This window comes from Parambassis ranga, chromosome 22 (assembly GCF_900634625.1).
Source record: "Parambassis ranga chromosome 22, fParRan2.1, whole genome shotgun sequence".
NCBI lineage: Eukaryota > Metazoa > Chordata > Actinopteri > Ambassidae > Parambassis > Parambassis ranga.
This window is the reverse complement of record NC_041042.1, coordinates 9,391,031-9,408,129: the sequence shown is the minus strand read 5'-3', so window position 1 is coordinate 9,408,129 and position 17,099 is coordinate 9,391,031. Positions and strand designations below refer to the sequence as shown.

Here is a 17,099-nt window from a genome sequence, read left to right as displayed (position 1 = left end):
ACAAATATTTTAGGCGATCAAGACTTGTTGTTACATGCTATGGTTAAAAAAAAGAGCTAGTCGGAGAATTTGTGCAACTACATTTCCGTGGCATGTTCTTGGCACTGCACCAGGATCCTGCAGGACGGGTTCCAAATACAGATTACATGGGTTAAACAAATTTTTAACAAATTTTTGAATTTTAGCCTTGGTTACTTAAACTAGCCTATAACGGCTGTGCTATGCAAAAACTCACTGTCATTTTTGACCCTCCATTTATCTTAACATAAAATAATGCAGTCCTTTATGTTGAGATATCATTTTAAACTACAGGCTTCCAATTTTTAATTTTTATATTTGTCCACTAGTTGGCACTATTTTTTCCCATTCAAACCATGTAGCAAAAATTCACAATTTTTACTGTTTTCTGTCAGGTTGTCTTGCTCCTGAATTTGTAAATTAAAAATGTAAATGTAAATGTAAAATATTTCAACAGTAGCACCTGGTTTTTCAGCTTTCTGTTTATACAATTAAAATTGGCACAAGGTGTCTGCCAGACAATTAAGAAAAGCTAAATACTTAATGTAACCCAGTAGTTAATTGGGCTTTGTTATATTTTTATTTGATGTTGTGTTCCTTTAATTCTTTTAAGATCATCCCAGTCATTCTACAAGCTGTCAATCAGTTGATTTCATTTGTTATTGGTTTTCATTGGTCATGCCTTGACCTGTGGTTGTCAGATTGGATGAGGGGAGTAAATTACGCCCGTTTGGCACGGGAATTGGTTGTGTGAGCGTGTGTGCGGAACAGCTTCAGCCGAAACTTTATAAGAGTAAAAGAATTATTCAGTAACTGAGTGTAAACGCAGCGACCACTCTCACGTGAAAGGGCAGAGGCAGTGAAGAACCTGTGGAGCAGGAGTTTCACCCCTTTCTGCTGTGTCTTGGTGAGTTTATGAACGTATGTAAGCGCGGCTATGCTGTTAGCCATGCAGTTAGCCATGTTGTCGTCCGTGTGGAGCTCGGTGGGAAAACCCATGGCTCTGTTAGTGAACCGGCTTGATTTACTGTTTACTGTGTGCACCAGAAGCATAATAACAGGTCACATGTTGTAGCCGTGAGGTCAGATGAGGTCAGATTTATTCAGATGCTAAATGTTGTTATATGTTTATGTTATGTTATTTTCTGATGTATAGCACGGTTTTTATTTAATGTTCATGTTAAAATAAGCTATCTATTCAATTTATATACATGTATGGAGTATACAGTGTGTGTACTTAGAGCATACAATTTATTGAGGATGTTTGATGTGATGTTGTCAGGCAAATGATCTAAAAGACAGAGGAACTGACCATAACTTATGGGAAAATTCTTTCATAATTGTTAAAAATTAACGTTAGAAAATAATCATATATAATATGTAAGTTTAGGAAGGAAAACACATTTTATCATTTCATTGTATTGTGTGACAGTGACAGTTATATGATTTTATGTAAATGTAGATTTATATGGCCATAAACAAGATTTCTATGGAGCTATATAGTGATAGTCCTGTTCTGTACAGGCTAGGTTTTTCAGAGATCCCTGAATCTACGGATAGATGTTCTCCTTGACGAAGGAGATGGCGAGCCCCCAGTGAGACTTCCTTGGAGTGACAAGATTTTGCGTACCAGGGAGGGAGACCACCTCTTGGTCCATCGTGAGAGTTACATTTTCCTGTTAATTAATAAACACAGGCTATGATCTAAAGCCGTTCACTTCTCCTGTGACTTGGTGACCCTCTTTCTGACGTTTGGAGGGAGCGGAAGTGGTGGCTGTTCCGGTGGCTTCTTTGCCTACAGACTTCGCACTTGAACCTAAATCGCACCTTGGCCGGGTCTTTCTTAGGTTGAAACCTTTACTGATATCCGCCAGAAGGTTGTCGATGATGCAGCCATCATTCTGTGGTTCAAAGCCTTTCTTGACTGAAAAAGAAGAGTACAAAGATAGTGTAAAATTACAGCTTTGTGAGAACTTTTCAGTACAGAGAAAGAACAAGCTATTCATAACTTACTATTTTTTCCATTCTCTCCTTTTTGTCTCTTGGACTCTTCCTCTGCCAGCTGCTTCCTTCTCTTCTCAGCCTTGGCTGCTTGTTCTTTCCTGGTTTTGTTTTCCTGTTATTATGAAATAAAGGATGTCACTCACTGCCCAAGCACAAAATCCAGCAATTTTTCTCTGTATCATTTCAGCATATGAAATAATAAGATCTTTCAGTTTTTCTGCAGTGCATTGATACACATGCTGCATACAAAACACGACACCCACACACATTCAACAACCAAGCATGCAAGTAGAAAATGTAGTCCCATGATGTTTAAACAGCCACCCTGACCTTGAGTGCCTTTATGAAAAGACCTCGGAATGTACTGATGGTGCTGAAGAGTTCCTCCAGTGACAGCTGACTAGAGTCTTCACACAAATAAGAAGCAAGGTCACTCCGCTTCATCTGAATCTCAGTGAATTTCTCACTCAGAGTTTCACATGCCAGCAGATTTTCCTGTGACAGATGGAGACAAAAGATGAGAATCCACAACAATACAGAGTAATCCATTTAGTAGAGAAAATCTTACCTGTAGAAGTTTTGCATACTGCTCCTTCACTTCTGCCACAGAGTTAGAGACTTTCTTGGCCGTCTCATTCAATCGTTTTAGTAAGGCACTGGTTTCCGACTGAACCGATTCCAGATTAACTCTGAGAACAAAGTGCATTGTCATTTGTCTTTTACTAATCTGCTGACAACAAATAAAAAAACAAACAAACATTTGTTTGTGGGGATGTGAATGAGTTCTGTACCCTGCTGCTTTTTCACATATCTCTACATCATCTGGCAGTGCTAGCAGCTCCGGGTGGTTCGCCTCTGCTTCCTTTGCAAAACAAGCCAAGCAGTTGGTAATTAAACAAGTTCATGACGGAGGGGGAATACAGCTATGGCAGCTGTTAGCCAGTCAGCGTACCTCCAAGATATGATGAAGCAGCGTAATGCGGCTCTTGTTGGCCTTGGTCTCCGTTAGCTTTAGCAGAGAGCTGAGCTTGAACCCTTCAGCGTTCCCTGTGTGACTTCCCTGGAAGTAAACCAGCTATTAAAAATGCAAACTCTGTTTAAATGACAGAAACAAATGACAGATGAGAGGGGTTCTTACGTAGTTGAGAAAATTTCCCACGTCAAGGATGAGCCTGCAGAAACGGGGCATAAGTGTGCTCACTCTGAGAGCTGAGAAATGCATAAACATTGTTAATTTGAATATATATATATATATATATATATATATATATATATATATATATATATGTACAATACAGGACAGCATGCATGTGCACTACAGATGGAGGGTCTGATATTTACTTACACTGGCAAGCCTCCTCAACCAGCTTGACTTTAGGTTTGAGCATGTCCAACACCGAGGCAGTCTCCTCACACAACATCATGCACTCAATTCTCAACTGATAACTATGGAGTCAAGCAAGTGTGCAAAGTAAGTGCATTGGATTGACAGGATCACATAAAGAGCATATAAACAATAACTACAGTTACCGTGACACACTATGAAGGGAGGTGTAGAAGCGGTCAACATTTGCCAACTTGTCTCTTTCTCCTTGGAAGGACTTCAGGTTTTCAATCTACATCAAGACAGTGAGTCAGACATTCAAATAAGTTTCAAGTGGGCTGATGAGGGTGGAAAGGCTCTCTTTATAAGGATGCAGAAGTGTTAATAGTACAAACCTCATGCTTCTCTGGTAAGAGCTTTAGAAGCTGTTTTAGCACCTCTACATCAAACTTGGTCCGGTCACCATTCTGGATCATGGCTACAAATTCCTCATTTGTGCTGGACTCAGAATATAAAGTAAAGTATTGATCAGTGAAAAAAATGTCAAATTATAAAGAAAAAAAACAAAGTAAAGTGTGATGTCTCACCATTTGAACTGCTTTAAAAATATGTTCAAATTCAAGTTTTTCTTTGGATCAATAAATGTAATCTATAAGAAAAAAAGAGAGGAACGATAGATGTATTGATTGTTCAGTAATCAGCTGTGAGTGCTGCAGCTCTGAGGAGCACTGTCGAGTGTTGACCAAGCACACCTCTTTAGGCTCCTTGTTGACAGGAGCAGCTGCCCCCTTGTCTTTGTGCTCGGTCACTGGGAGACAGAACAGCTGTTCGATACTGCTGTAGTCCGGCTTGGGAGGAGGTGGCTCTTTCTGAACTGAGGCCCACATGGAGTGACCATCTGTGTAAAAAAAGGAAGAAAGTAACCCGTCATCAGCTCGTGTGGTTCCATTTGTCATCACCATCATTCCAAATCCTCTAACATGAGGAAATCCTCTGCAAAGCCCAGACTAAATAACAGCCAAGAGTGGAGAAAGGACCGCCTGGGAAAAACAAAACATCTCCACTTACCAGTAACAGAACGTAGTTTCTGCCAGTTGAGTTTTTTCATCCGCAGGGTGGGGCACCGACCTGCCTTTGTGGGTGCACCGCACCCCAACGCCTGGCTGCTCTGAGACACAATCATGCCTGGAGGAGGTGGCATGCCGGGGAAGGGAGGAGGAGGTGGAGGTCCAGCGTCCTTGCCCGGTAAAGGCGGAGGCGGTGGGGGTCCAGCGCCCATACCCGGTAAAGGCGGAGGCGGTGGGGGTCCGGCGCCCATACCTGGTAAAGGCGGTGCGGGTCCAGCGCCCATACCTAGTAAGGGAGGTGGTGGTGGCGCCATTCCTGGCAAGGGATGAGGACCACCAATCCCTCCAGGTAACGGTGGAGGAGGTGGTGGTGGCGGTGGAGGAGCAGCACACACTGGCTTCTGAGAGGATGCTATGATTGTCTCTGGTTTGTCTGTGTCTTCTTGGTCCAGGCCAGTCTGCACAGCCTTGTGAACTCTGACCACCGCTCCGTCCAATTCATAGTGATCCACACTGATTTTCCCTTTGAAAAACATCAGCCGCTGCATGACATGCAAACACACACAGGTGAACCCCATTTCAATCAACTTCTCCCATCACAACAAAAGCTTTCAGCCATATTGTCACCTGCTGATCTTTCCTGGATAACGACTCCCCTTCACACATTTATCACTGATGTGGCCATTAGCTAGCCATTAGCCTCTTCTGAGTGTTGACCTAATGTGAATGAATTGCTGTTGCTGTGCTGACTCACAGTCCTGGGCCAACATTATGGCTCTGTTTGTGATGGCCTCCAGTGCCAGCCAGATATCTGAGCGTCCTGGTCCCAGCACCAACAACGTCTGCAGGATGGACAGCAGCTGGAGAGAGACTGGAGAGCTGCTAACCTGCACACACACCCAGATGAATCAAGGTTATAAATAAGCAAAAGATATAAACAGGTTGTTGCTTAGTTTCCGCCATAGATGATAAAAGCTTTCCAGAAATCTGTAGTGTAGTGAAGACCTCAGTGTGATTGCTCATATCAATGCCCCCATATACTCGCAGCAGCTCTTCCTCATCTTCAGCCATTGTCTCTTCAAAAGCCTCACATTGAATAATCAAGTCTTCATCCTCCTGCTCAATCACAATAATTAGATGACATTTTATTAATGCAATGCAAAGGACCTTTGCTTAAATTACTGTTATTAACAGACAGAAATTGACAACTTCTTTTTCTTAAAGCACTCAGAATGGCCTTTTTAGTGAGTTGTAGTATTAAGGGACTGGCAAACTCAAAAGGATGGCTCACCTCAACTTTGGCAGAATGTCAAGTACGGTAACTGAAGGCCTGTACAAAAAAAGGAGAGACAATAAAACACAGTCCAAAGTAATTATTAGGTTTTAAGTATATCATAAAATCACAACACACATTTTCTCACAGTAGCATATGTTACTTCCAAGCGGCAACCTTCGGGGCTCAAACTTGAAGCCCATGCGGAAGTGTCAAAACTTGTAATTCACGCCACAACTGCTGGGGGCTGGCTCCAAAAGCGAGTAACTTCCCATAGACTCCCATGTTAAAATGGCCGATTTCATAGCAGAAATGAACATGTTTACAGCCTGGTACAAAAAACCACTCTGGTCTCAAATGATGGTTCTCTTCTAGTGTCAATTGTACGGGGGGTGAATTTTTTTACAACTCACTCGTTTCAATTGTATTCGGACTTACTTAAATTACGCATAATTATGGGCGTTGCCGCAATGGGATCTCAATGGGCTGAACAAAGAACTTACCAATAAACTCCTTTCTGATCTTATCTCTCTGCCTGAGGTCCTCTGTGCCAAAGATGATAGCGTTGATGACACTGAGGAGTGTGAACATGTAAGGGACGTTATCCGTGGCCTGCAGCTCATTCATGATCACGCTAAAGCGATACTGCTGCGTCTTCACACCCTGAAGGGAAATTCAAAGTCAGGGTAAATCCTCCATGATGCACTGTAACTCTGCAAAGCTTGTGTGAGAAACCTGCCACTAGAGGGCACTATTTAGAGATTAATCAATAAGAGATGATGCAGATTCATTAACAGCAAATCTCACAACACATAACTACATTTGAAAATAGACTTGTCCACATATTCCTCTACTCGCCTTGTAGTGGTCCAGTGCATCAAGTGAGAGGCGATGACCGTCTGTAGAGAACATGCTGAGAGCTGCAAGGAGTTCAAACACCTGCTTCTTCACCATGGTGTTGGAGGTGTCCAAAGCTGTGGAACATGATGATAGCAGACATCATTACAGATACTCATTTAACACCAGTTTCTTTTAAATCAGATTTAATTCAAGCTCTTCTCTATATTCACTGCTCCTCACAACTAGACCCAGACAGAGTGCTTTGTTTTGTCTTTCAGGCAATGCAACGTGAACTTTGCCCTCTAAAGATGTGGCATTGTACTGTAGATAAATGTGTATGCAGGTTGGGGGGAAAAAGCATTATCCACAACACACAGACATTTTAACGGATGTCCTCAAATAACCCTTGATGATTCACGTCTGTACAGACAGTACAGGATTGGAAAATTCAGCTCAGTACAATGAGTCACAAAGAACCATGTGAGCTATGACCACTTTAACATAGTATGAAAATAAATTGTAAGGATTATGTGACACCTTTAACATGTCATATGTTTATTTCTGCACTAAAAGCAGCCATTTTAACTATAAAATATTGTTCATTTTTTTGCATGATTTTCCATGTGTGTAATGTTTTTATGGTTAACCTTGAGACAGCTTCCGAATGTATCCCTCATTCTCTATGATGAAGTGGATCCCTGCTGATGAGTTCATGACTGCACGGACGCAACTGACACAGGTGAGCTGCAGGAGGGCATCCGCGATGTGAGAGCATCCCCGGCCGGACAGCCTGTCGAGGGCCTCCAGGAGGAGGTCTAATCCACTCAGTTCTAGGAACTGGACCATCCATGTCTGGTCACTGCCTTCTAGGCGACACTTTAGCCCAGAGTAGTTGACCACAGTGGGAACTTGCAACAGCCTGATGCACAGCTCCGGATCAGCACTTTCCAAGTTGGCCTCCTGCTGAGTGTCAGAGTCCTGCGAGGAGCCAAGACGATCTCTAACTGCAGCCCACTTATTGTTCCCATCGGATTTCCCTGACATGTTGGCTGGTAGAACTGTAGAGAAGAAAGAATTCAAGTTAATTTCACAGCTTTGTTAATGTTGTGTAGATGAAAAGAGACATTTTGCATCAAATTTGATCTTCTTTCAGACTGTGCCTGTTTTCACTGATAGCCAGTATGTTGTCATTGCTATCCAGAATCCAGAGGAAGCATGCCAAAACAAGCCCTTATCAGAAGGAAAAACAGAAAGGGAAATGATAGCTCTGCACTTTGTAGATGAGTAAGACATGTCAGCAGTCCAGCCATGACCAGCTCTGCCAAACATTGCTCCTGCTGCAGAGAGAGATCTGCTGTGAGTCTACTACATAAGCATGTGTATTTTCAAGTTTAAAACTGTGATATGAATGTGATATGAAAAGCTTGTAAAGACATGTGAGCATGCAGAAACATCATACCAGCAAGTGACACAGACATGAATGCACATGTTGACCCAGAAGTGGCCTTCTCCGTGCTTAGGGCACAGTCCACTCCTTCGGGAACCTGTCCAACCCCCCAGCTTCTTTTGAGTATAAACACATTCCCACACTCTAAAAGAATCAACGGTTTGAAGGACAAGCCTAGATATAGATAGCCACCCTTTCAGGCTAATAAGAGTGATGCCCAGCAATCCTTTCAAAACATGATGTGACACATTGTGTTTTCACTTTCAGTGGGAGGAGAGAACAAAAGTCGCAAGTTGACGCCTGTAATCTGGAGATAATTCACAGTCATGAACACTTGACATGATGATAGTGTGACTTTAAGATGCACTCTGAGAATTTTGTCAAACGGATCCTCATTCTGGAAAATCCACAGTCTGATAAATTCCTGAGCCATGCTGGGGCATGGCTCAGGAATTTATCTGGGGGAAGGAAAGGACTTTCCTGGAACATCTGCCGCTGTACCGCATCAACACTTAGGAACATGTCCAATCAGTCATTTCCTTTGAGACATATGGAAACCTTGTGCATGGGAATACATGTGATTTACATACATATTTCAAAAGCTCATTGTTTAAATAGATTCAGAGGAGAATACTTGTTGCCAAACCAGGTTTGACCCTTTGGATACTAAGATGACAGTTATCTTGGAAAACTTGCTTGTTGCTTGGAAGTGCTATGCGCACTCTGAAAAACTTTTGCAGTATCTGCAAAATGATCATTGCAACACAGAGCATCTGGTGCTCGTTTAACTCACATTCTCGTTTAAATGTTTCCCTCCTTCATACTATAAGGCAGCAAGGTTTGCAGGAACAGCCCGTTACTACCTCCAGGATGGATCGACATGACTGCTGTCACTTTGCCAGTCTCCATCACGCACTGGCTCGTTATTAATAAGCACCTGAAACAGCGACATTAACAGTGCGTCTCTGCTACTTTGCGCTGCGATTTCCCCCCTTCTACATTCCAGGAGACATAACGGGACTACAGTACAGTCACCTCTCTGTGGCAGGAAAACAAGGCGCCAGAAATCCCAATGATCGCTTCTCAGTGGCTGCTGCACCATTATAAAATCACCTACATGATGCCTTACCTGGTGTTATCCCAGAAATAAACACTTGAAGAATCGCGTCCTCTGATGTCTTCAGGTGAAGGTGCTCCTCCCAGCCATCCAGGCAACCTTTTTCTCTCTCTCTCTGACTACAGATGAGATGTGGATGGACCCTCTGATATGTGCGGCTCGGTGTGGCGGGTCAGATCCTGGAAGCCTGTGATATGTGCATGATACAGCTTTCAAATCGCTACGGCCCCTGAGCTTTCACTCACTTGTGACAGACTTATAGTGAAGTAGCAGCAGTATTTCTAAGCTCAAACATCCGGTCTGAACTTTCAGAATAAAACGCAGGAGTATGCCAACGTGTAACCTCTTAATGCATTGCGTAACTGCAAAGAAGATGTATTTTTTAAAAAATACAATAAAACATCTGTTACGCAAATGTGTACATTATCAAAAAGTCAGGATCAAAAGAGAACAAACGGCTGCAGCACTTGGTGTTGCTGAAAATTATTATCCACTTTTCCCTCAGAGAGTTTTCATGCAGAGCTTTATATTTTAAAGTTATAACTGTTGAAAGCTTCTTTTACCGCCACACTGCTCTGCTGCCTTGCGCAAGTTTTTTTATCGTTTTATTTTGAAACCAGAAAGGCTTCATTTCCGGTTATGTCTCTCGGTTTTTGTAACTTGAAGCTGTTTGTGATGCTGGGTGCAGCTACTGGTGCGGCCCTCCTCCCACACTCATCCATCCCATCAGCCCAGGACCTGACCTCGGGCGGACAGTATACAGCTGCTGGTAGGGAAATAAACTAATTCTCCAAACCAGTCAGCGACTATTGACAGCACAAGATGCAGTGCAGGCTGCAATCGGATTACACCGAGATAATGTGGTTAAACTGAAGGCACAGTGCCCCAGACTTCAAGAGCTTTTGCTGCCTTAAAGAACTGTGTGTGGTAATTGTTTTTTTCCCCTCTGAGGAGTGCTCTCATTGACTTTTAACCTAAATTCAGATTCAAGAATCCAGACTTTATTTACAGACACCTACCCCACTTCACATAGGGTTTAAGAATATATTACTGTCTTATTATTTTTTAGCAAAATACATTTTGACCCACTGCTGAAGTTCATTAATGATAATGATGGGTAAAAGCTGCACAACGAAACTCTGACACTCTACATCAGCTCTTATCATTCCCTTCCTGCCCTTGGGCTATTTAGCTTGTTAGGATGTAACAGCCTGCCAAAAAAGAAGAAAATGTTGTTTTACTGTTCTTGGTCCCCTTATGTTTTTTTTTGTGTAGATGCTTCTATTAGGAGACCACTGAACTCAAGTTACAGCAACAGACTTGGACATGCAGCTGAGCCTTCAAGCTCTCACAGAGAAAAGGATGATCACACGTGAGGCTGCTTTGTTCAAACAAAAGCTGCTGAACAAATATGAGGAACTCATCATGAATAGCCGAGCTTGTAAAACAGGATCGTGATATACATCAGATGGAATCACACACTTTAAAGTTAAGGTCAACATCATTGTCATGTTGCCATTTATTGTTCTGTGTATACACACAGTGTCAGCCTTAAGTTATACAACCCTCAACCCCGGGCGGCCACTCTTATCTGTGATTTCTGCCTGATTAACTTATACTGTGTTTATTATAAGTATCACTGAACGGGACAAGAACAAACTAATCAAAAGGGCTCTGTTCAAGGCTGTACTTTGGACTCAGTGGGTGAAAGGAGGATGTTAAGCAAAGGAGCGCTACTGTGTCCACACAATAAATGTTCCATGGTTCTAATAGCTTGATAGGCAAACCATCAAGCATCCAGACCAACTCCTCACACCCTTGGTGGGGACTGTCAGTAGCTCCTTCAGCAGCTGTGCTGCATCCAGTTCAAGAAGAAACGCTACAGAAGGCCCTTAGTCCCAACATATAACATCAGTGTGTCATTGGACTGCTGCTACACCGGTAGGGCCACCTACATCCTCAGAACATCTGAATCTTGTTCGTCTTCATGTTTGTACATTATAACCAAAAACTAGAAATACACTTTCTCTCTGTGCAATACTGCCCTCATCCATAGATATCATCATATTCTATTAGATCATTTGTACTGTCTTGTCCTGTAATGGTTGCTGCTGTAACAACTAAGGCATCCTGGAGAGAAAATAAATAAATAAACAAATACATAAATAAATCTGTCAGCAGGAGCATCCTGAGAAGAAGAGTTTTTTCTTCATTCCTAATATTCCTAATTATTCCAAATAACAAAAAAAAATCACATCTGGAAATACAAAACATGAAAACTTTTGTTTCATTTCTAAAAAAAAACATTTCATAATAATGTATTCAAATTAAAGTGATTTAATTCTAAAAAAATTACTGATTTTAAACAAGTGTCACCCCGGTTGAGACACTATACCAGGAACTAAGTCCACAGAGGGAAAAATATAGATAAAAAAAAAACCCAAAACACCCACACAAAACTAATGGTAAGGGGTTAAAATGTTTCAACAGTAGCACCTGGTTTTTCAGCTTTCTGTCTGTTTATACAATTAAAATTGGCACAAGGTGTCTGCCAGACAATTAAGAAAAGCTAAACACTTAATAAACACAGGCTATGATCTAAAAGTAAACAAAGGTGGAGCCTAGTTGCCCAGATATTAAACACACGATGTGTTCGTGCCTGTAAAAGCTGACTGTGTGTTCAGGAGGCTCAGATGACACACACACACACACACACACACACACACACACACACACACACAGACACACACTGACACACACACACACTGACACACACACACACACTGTGACTGACTCTCAGGCCAGCTGCTGTGGCTGCTCTGTTACAGAGAAATAATCCCAGAGTTCAGTCTGATTTACAGTCACTTTATTCATAAGCATGAGGTCATTTAACATGAGCCGAGACCACTTCAGGGTCAGTGGAGCTGAATACTGGATTCTGATTGGTCAGTTGCGTTCTGCCACCTCTTCTTTCTGATAAACAGAGGATCCTGACCAATCTGTGAAGTTATGATATTGAGGATGTGTTTACAGCAGTGATTCCAGATTCAACCCCCCAACCTGCATATGGCTGAACAGCTGTACTTCCTGTTTCCTGTCAACAGGTGTCCTTCAGTCCAACCAGACGAGCGCTCTCCTCCCATACACACACACACACTCTGACACACACACACTCTTAACCTCCTGTGTTTCGTGTCGCTGGTGTGCTGTGATGTTTTACCCATGATGCTGCTGGGTTTGTGGCTTTCAGGGCTGCAGTCAGACGTTCAGTGATTGGCTGCAGGAGAACTCCCTGACCATCATCGCCATGGACGTCGCCCTGCTGTTACTGCAGGTAGTAACACTGCACTGCCTGCAGAGGGCGCAAACACGCCTTTGTCACAGTCTGAGGGTTTGTATGTGTCTTCACTGAGTCACCAGCAGATCACTTTGACGTGTCAGCACTTCCTGTCTGCTTCTGATTGGATGGTTTTGAATCAACATGGCGGCCTGTTTGTGGTTATATGACATAAATATTTATTAAGGGTGAAGAAGAAGGAAGATCAGCGCAGCTCTGTATCTGTTAGTAGATGAGGTACTGAGGTAGGTACTGAGACCAAGCAGCATAAACTGCAGTTCCTCCAGTGTCCACTAGAGGCTGTCTCATACAGTGAGTCTGGACGGTAACTTATGTTACTCTAGCTCCATCACACTGAGTGTTTCCGCCTCTCTGCAGGTGGCGCTGTTCGTCATGGCGGTGTATCTGTACCGTGCATTTGGAGAAGGCCGCGCTCTGAAACGGACTGATCTGCTGGCTGGCAGAGACCACGCCCCCACCGATGACCTGGGGGAGCTGAACTACGCCTACCATGACCAGGTTGGAGCTTACATAGACCCCCATCACCTGCCTTATCACCACGACGACCACGGCCAGGTGTCTGTGGACCAAGTGCAGAGCTACTAACCTGCTGCAAACATTATAGGCTCAGGTTCTGGTTCTGGAAACATGAGCCTCCAACCAGCCTGCGGTCTTTTACCCTCTGTTATCTAACAGACAGCTTCTCAGAATACTCACACACATCTTAGAGCAGGCACAGGCACAATCATACTTCACAGTAACATATCATGGATGAGATCATCGGAGTGACATCACATATATGTCCATAGTAAGACATATGGACAGACTGTCTCCACAAAGTCCAGCAGGCCATGCTGCTGACACAGGTTCCTTCGAGAATTCTTCCAACACAGCCTGTGTTCAGAGGGAAACCAGAGTAAGATGAAGCGTTTAGACAGAAGACTTCTGGTCCATGATTTATTTAAACATCAGAATCAGAATCAGAATCATGTTTATTGCCATGTAAGTGAAGGGGGTTCACATTACTAGGAATTTGCCTTAGTGATTGGTGCATACAAAGAACATATAACAATTAACATGCAATAAGATAAAAACTAAGATAAAATTAAGTAAATAAACTACAGTAAGGCTAAATTTACATGACTGACATGGCGTAACAGACATACAATGAACAGAACATAAAATACTGTGCAGATGAAATGGTAAACATAGACCCTTATATGATCGAATGGAACAGTGTAATAATGTAATAATGTAACAGGTACCACATGGATCGGTGAGGTGGTACTCGTGTGCAAGTAGTGCAAGATGGAGTAAACAGTGCAAATAGTCGTCATTGTGCAGTGACTATACTAAAGTGACCTTCTGAAGACAGTGCAGAGCAGTGCATTAATTACAGTTTAACAGTCCAACAGCAGAGGGGAAGAAGCTGTTCTTGTGGCGTGAGGTTCTGGTCCGAATGGACCGTAACCTCCTGCCTGAGGGGAGTGGCTCAAAGAGTCCGTGTCCAGGGTGAGAAGGGTCAGCTGTGATCCGACCTGCACGCCTCAGAGTCCTGGAGACGTACAGGTCCTCGATAGATGGCAGGCTGCAGCCGATCACCTTCTCAGCAGAGCGCACAACACGCTGCAGTCTGTGCCTGTCCCTGGCAGTGGCCCCAGCGTACCACACTGTGATGGAGGAGGTGAGGATGGACTCAATGATGGCCGTGTAGAACTGAACCATCATCCTGGCTGGCACCTTGAGTTTCCTCAGCTGCCGCAGGAAGTACATCCTCTGCTGGGCCTTTTTGATGAGGGAGCTGATGGTGAGCTCCCACTTGAGGTCCTGGGTGATGGTGGTACCCAGGAAGCGGAAAGAGTCCACTGTGGAGATGGGGGTGTCTGTCAGGGTGAGGGGGGGTGATGGAGCTGGCACTTTCCGAAAGTCTACTGTCATCTCCACTGTCTTCTGGGCATTCAGCTCCAGGTTGTTGTCAGCACACCAGGACACCAGACGGTCCACCTCCATCCTGTAGGCAGACTCATCCCTGTCTGAGATGAGTCCAATGAGGGTGGTGTCGTCAGCAAACTTAATCAGCTTGACAGACTGGAGGTGCAGCAGTTGGTGTACAGGGAGAAGAGCAGAGGGGAAAGTACACAGCCTTGGGGGGGTACCGGTGCTGATGGTCCTTGTTTCCGAGACATTCGCCCCCAGCCTCACATGCTGTCTCCTGTCTGTCAGGAGGTCAGTGATCCACCGGCAGATGGAGTCTGGAACATGCAGCAGGGACAGCTTGTCTTGGAGGAGAGCTGGGCAGATTGTGTTGAAAGCAGAGCTGAAGTCCACAAACAGGATCCTAGCATAGGTTCCCGGGGAGTCCAGATGCTGCAGGATGTAGTGAAGAGCCAGGTTGAGTTTAGCTGTGAACCAGGGTTTGTCATTGTTATAACTCACCCTGGTGCGTGTTGGCACAATACTGTCCTCACAGTACTGTATATATGACGTCACAGTGTCTGTATACTCATCAAGACTATCAGTGGCAGCCCTGAACACCTCCCAGTCCGTTGTCTCAAAACAGGAGCGAAGCTCCTCCACAGCCTGGCTGGTCCACTTTTTAGATGTCCTCACCACAGGTTTGGAGAGCTTCAGCCTCTGTCTGTACGCAGGAATCAGATGGACCATCACGTGGTCAGATAGTCCAAGAGCTGCACGGGCCACTGCGCGATATGCCTCGCTTATTGTGGTGTAACAGTGATCCAGTGTGTTCTCCTCTCTGGTCGGGCATTTGATCAGCTGTTTGTACTTCGGGAGTTCTTTGCTCAGGTTTCCTTTATTAAAGTCACCAAGGACAATAATTAAGGAGTCCGGATATGTTTGCTCCAAACACAGGATCTGATCCGCGAGTGCACGCTGAGCCTCGTGCACGTCCGCACCGGGCGAGATGTAAACAGCGGCCAGAATGAATGAAGCAAACTCACGTGGAGAGTAAAACGGCTTACAGTGAATGAATAAGTATTCCAGAGCAGGAGAGCAGTGCTGGGAGATCACAGTCACATCAGTACACCAACCACTGTTGATATAGAAACAGACACCTCCACCTTTGGTTTTACCGGAGAGTTCCCTGTGGCGATCCGCTCGGAGGAGTTGGAATCCCTCCAGCTGCAGCGCGCAGTCCGGTATCTGTTCACAAAGCCAGGTCTCCGTGAAGCACAACACACAAGATGAAGAAAAGTCCCTGTTCCTTCCCATCAACAGTGTCAGCTCGTCCATTTTGTTGCTAAGTGAGCGGACGTTAGAGAGAAAAATCCCAGGTAACGGTGTGCGCGTCCCACGTCTCCGGAGGCGCACCAGCTCTCTTCCCTCTGCGCCGGCGTCTCACCTTTTTAACTAAAACGTGTAGTAAATCGGCAGCAGATGCTAAAAAAACTGGTGATAAGTCCACAGGTATGGTAAATCTTCATGAGCTCTTCTCTGGTGTAAGAGCATGCAGACACACAGTTTGTGCACAAAAACAAACAAAACAGAGCGCACCAAAACACCAGGGCGTCCGTACCCGGCGCCATCTTGATTGATTGATTGAGAACCTGAACATGAACAATATATCATAAGATTACATGAGGTTTATGTATTGTTTTGAAAGGGGGCGTGGCCTTTTGAAAATATGACAGCACGAATTGTGATGCCTTTGAAAGTCACCCTCATGTCATGAAGTGTCCCCCTGAATGTTTATCGGGCGCCCCTGACTACAGAGAGACAGTGTCCGGATTCAGGACAAGTTCCAGGACTTTCAGGATTTTATTCAGAAGAAGACGCAGAAAGAATCTGAAGGCTGATGTGAAGGATTCTCTGAGTTGCTGGAGAATCTGCGCTCTGAACTTCATTTGCTGAAACACAGGTAAGAACTTAGAAAGGTGAAGCTCTTGGCCCGGATTCATTCCGCACGGAGAGCGCGGCGCGGCGCTGTGCGCATGTTCTGTCATATTAAAGCTGCTTCTCTACTTTTCAAACGGAATCTCTGCTCGTACATGTACATCTGCGTCTGTTTGCACCGACTACATCGAGCAGACAGGAAGTCAGTCACCAGAATAAAACTCGCTGATTTCACATCGCTACCGGCGGAGAAACAGCCACAGACATGTACGAGCAGAGATTCCACGCTGCGGTATAAACCGGTCATAAGTAGAAAAAGTGCTGCAGCTGAAGCGCTGCTTTACTGCTGATGTGAAGGATTGATCTGAACTGATGGAGAATCAGAGCGGTTCAGAGCTGTGCGTGCCTCTGTGTGTCAGCCTGTCACCATGGTAACAGCAGAGGAGACCTCAAACACCACTCCAACTTTGAGAGCCTGGCGCGTGGAGACGATCCGGAATTAGAAACTTCTGAATACAAGTTTGATAGAGCAGCATGTGATGAGCGTTTTAAGACTGAACTGGAGTCTGTAGGAGCAGATACATTTGGCACATGAGCCTCGTTGAAGGGCTCCTAGAGACTCCCATGTTAGAAATGATGCAGAAACTGCTTAATATTTGGAAAACTAATTTTTTTGAAAAAAACTATAAGTTGAGCAGGAACGTGCTCTGTGAGATGAACACGGTGAAAGTTGAATGGCTGATTTTTAGAGGGTGTTTTTACATTGGAAATGCATTAGGAGGGGACAGAGAGAGCGGATACAGGTAAACATACCGGTTGC

General features: G+C 44.2%; 1 pseudogene; it reads right to left on the bottom strand.

Annotated features, from left to right (window-relative positions):
• Positions 1 to 1,679: 1,679 nt before the first annotated feature.
• On the bottom strand, positions 1,680 to 9,324 carry LOC114427315 (inverted formin-2-like; annotated as a pseudogene).
• Positions 9,325 to 17,099: the final 7,775 nt, after the last annotated feature.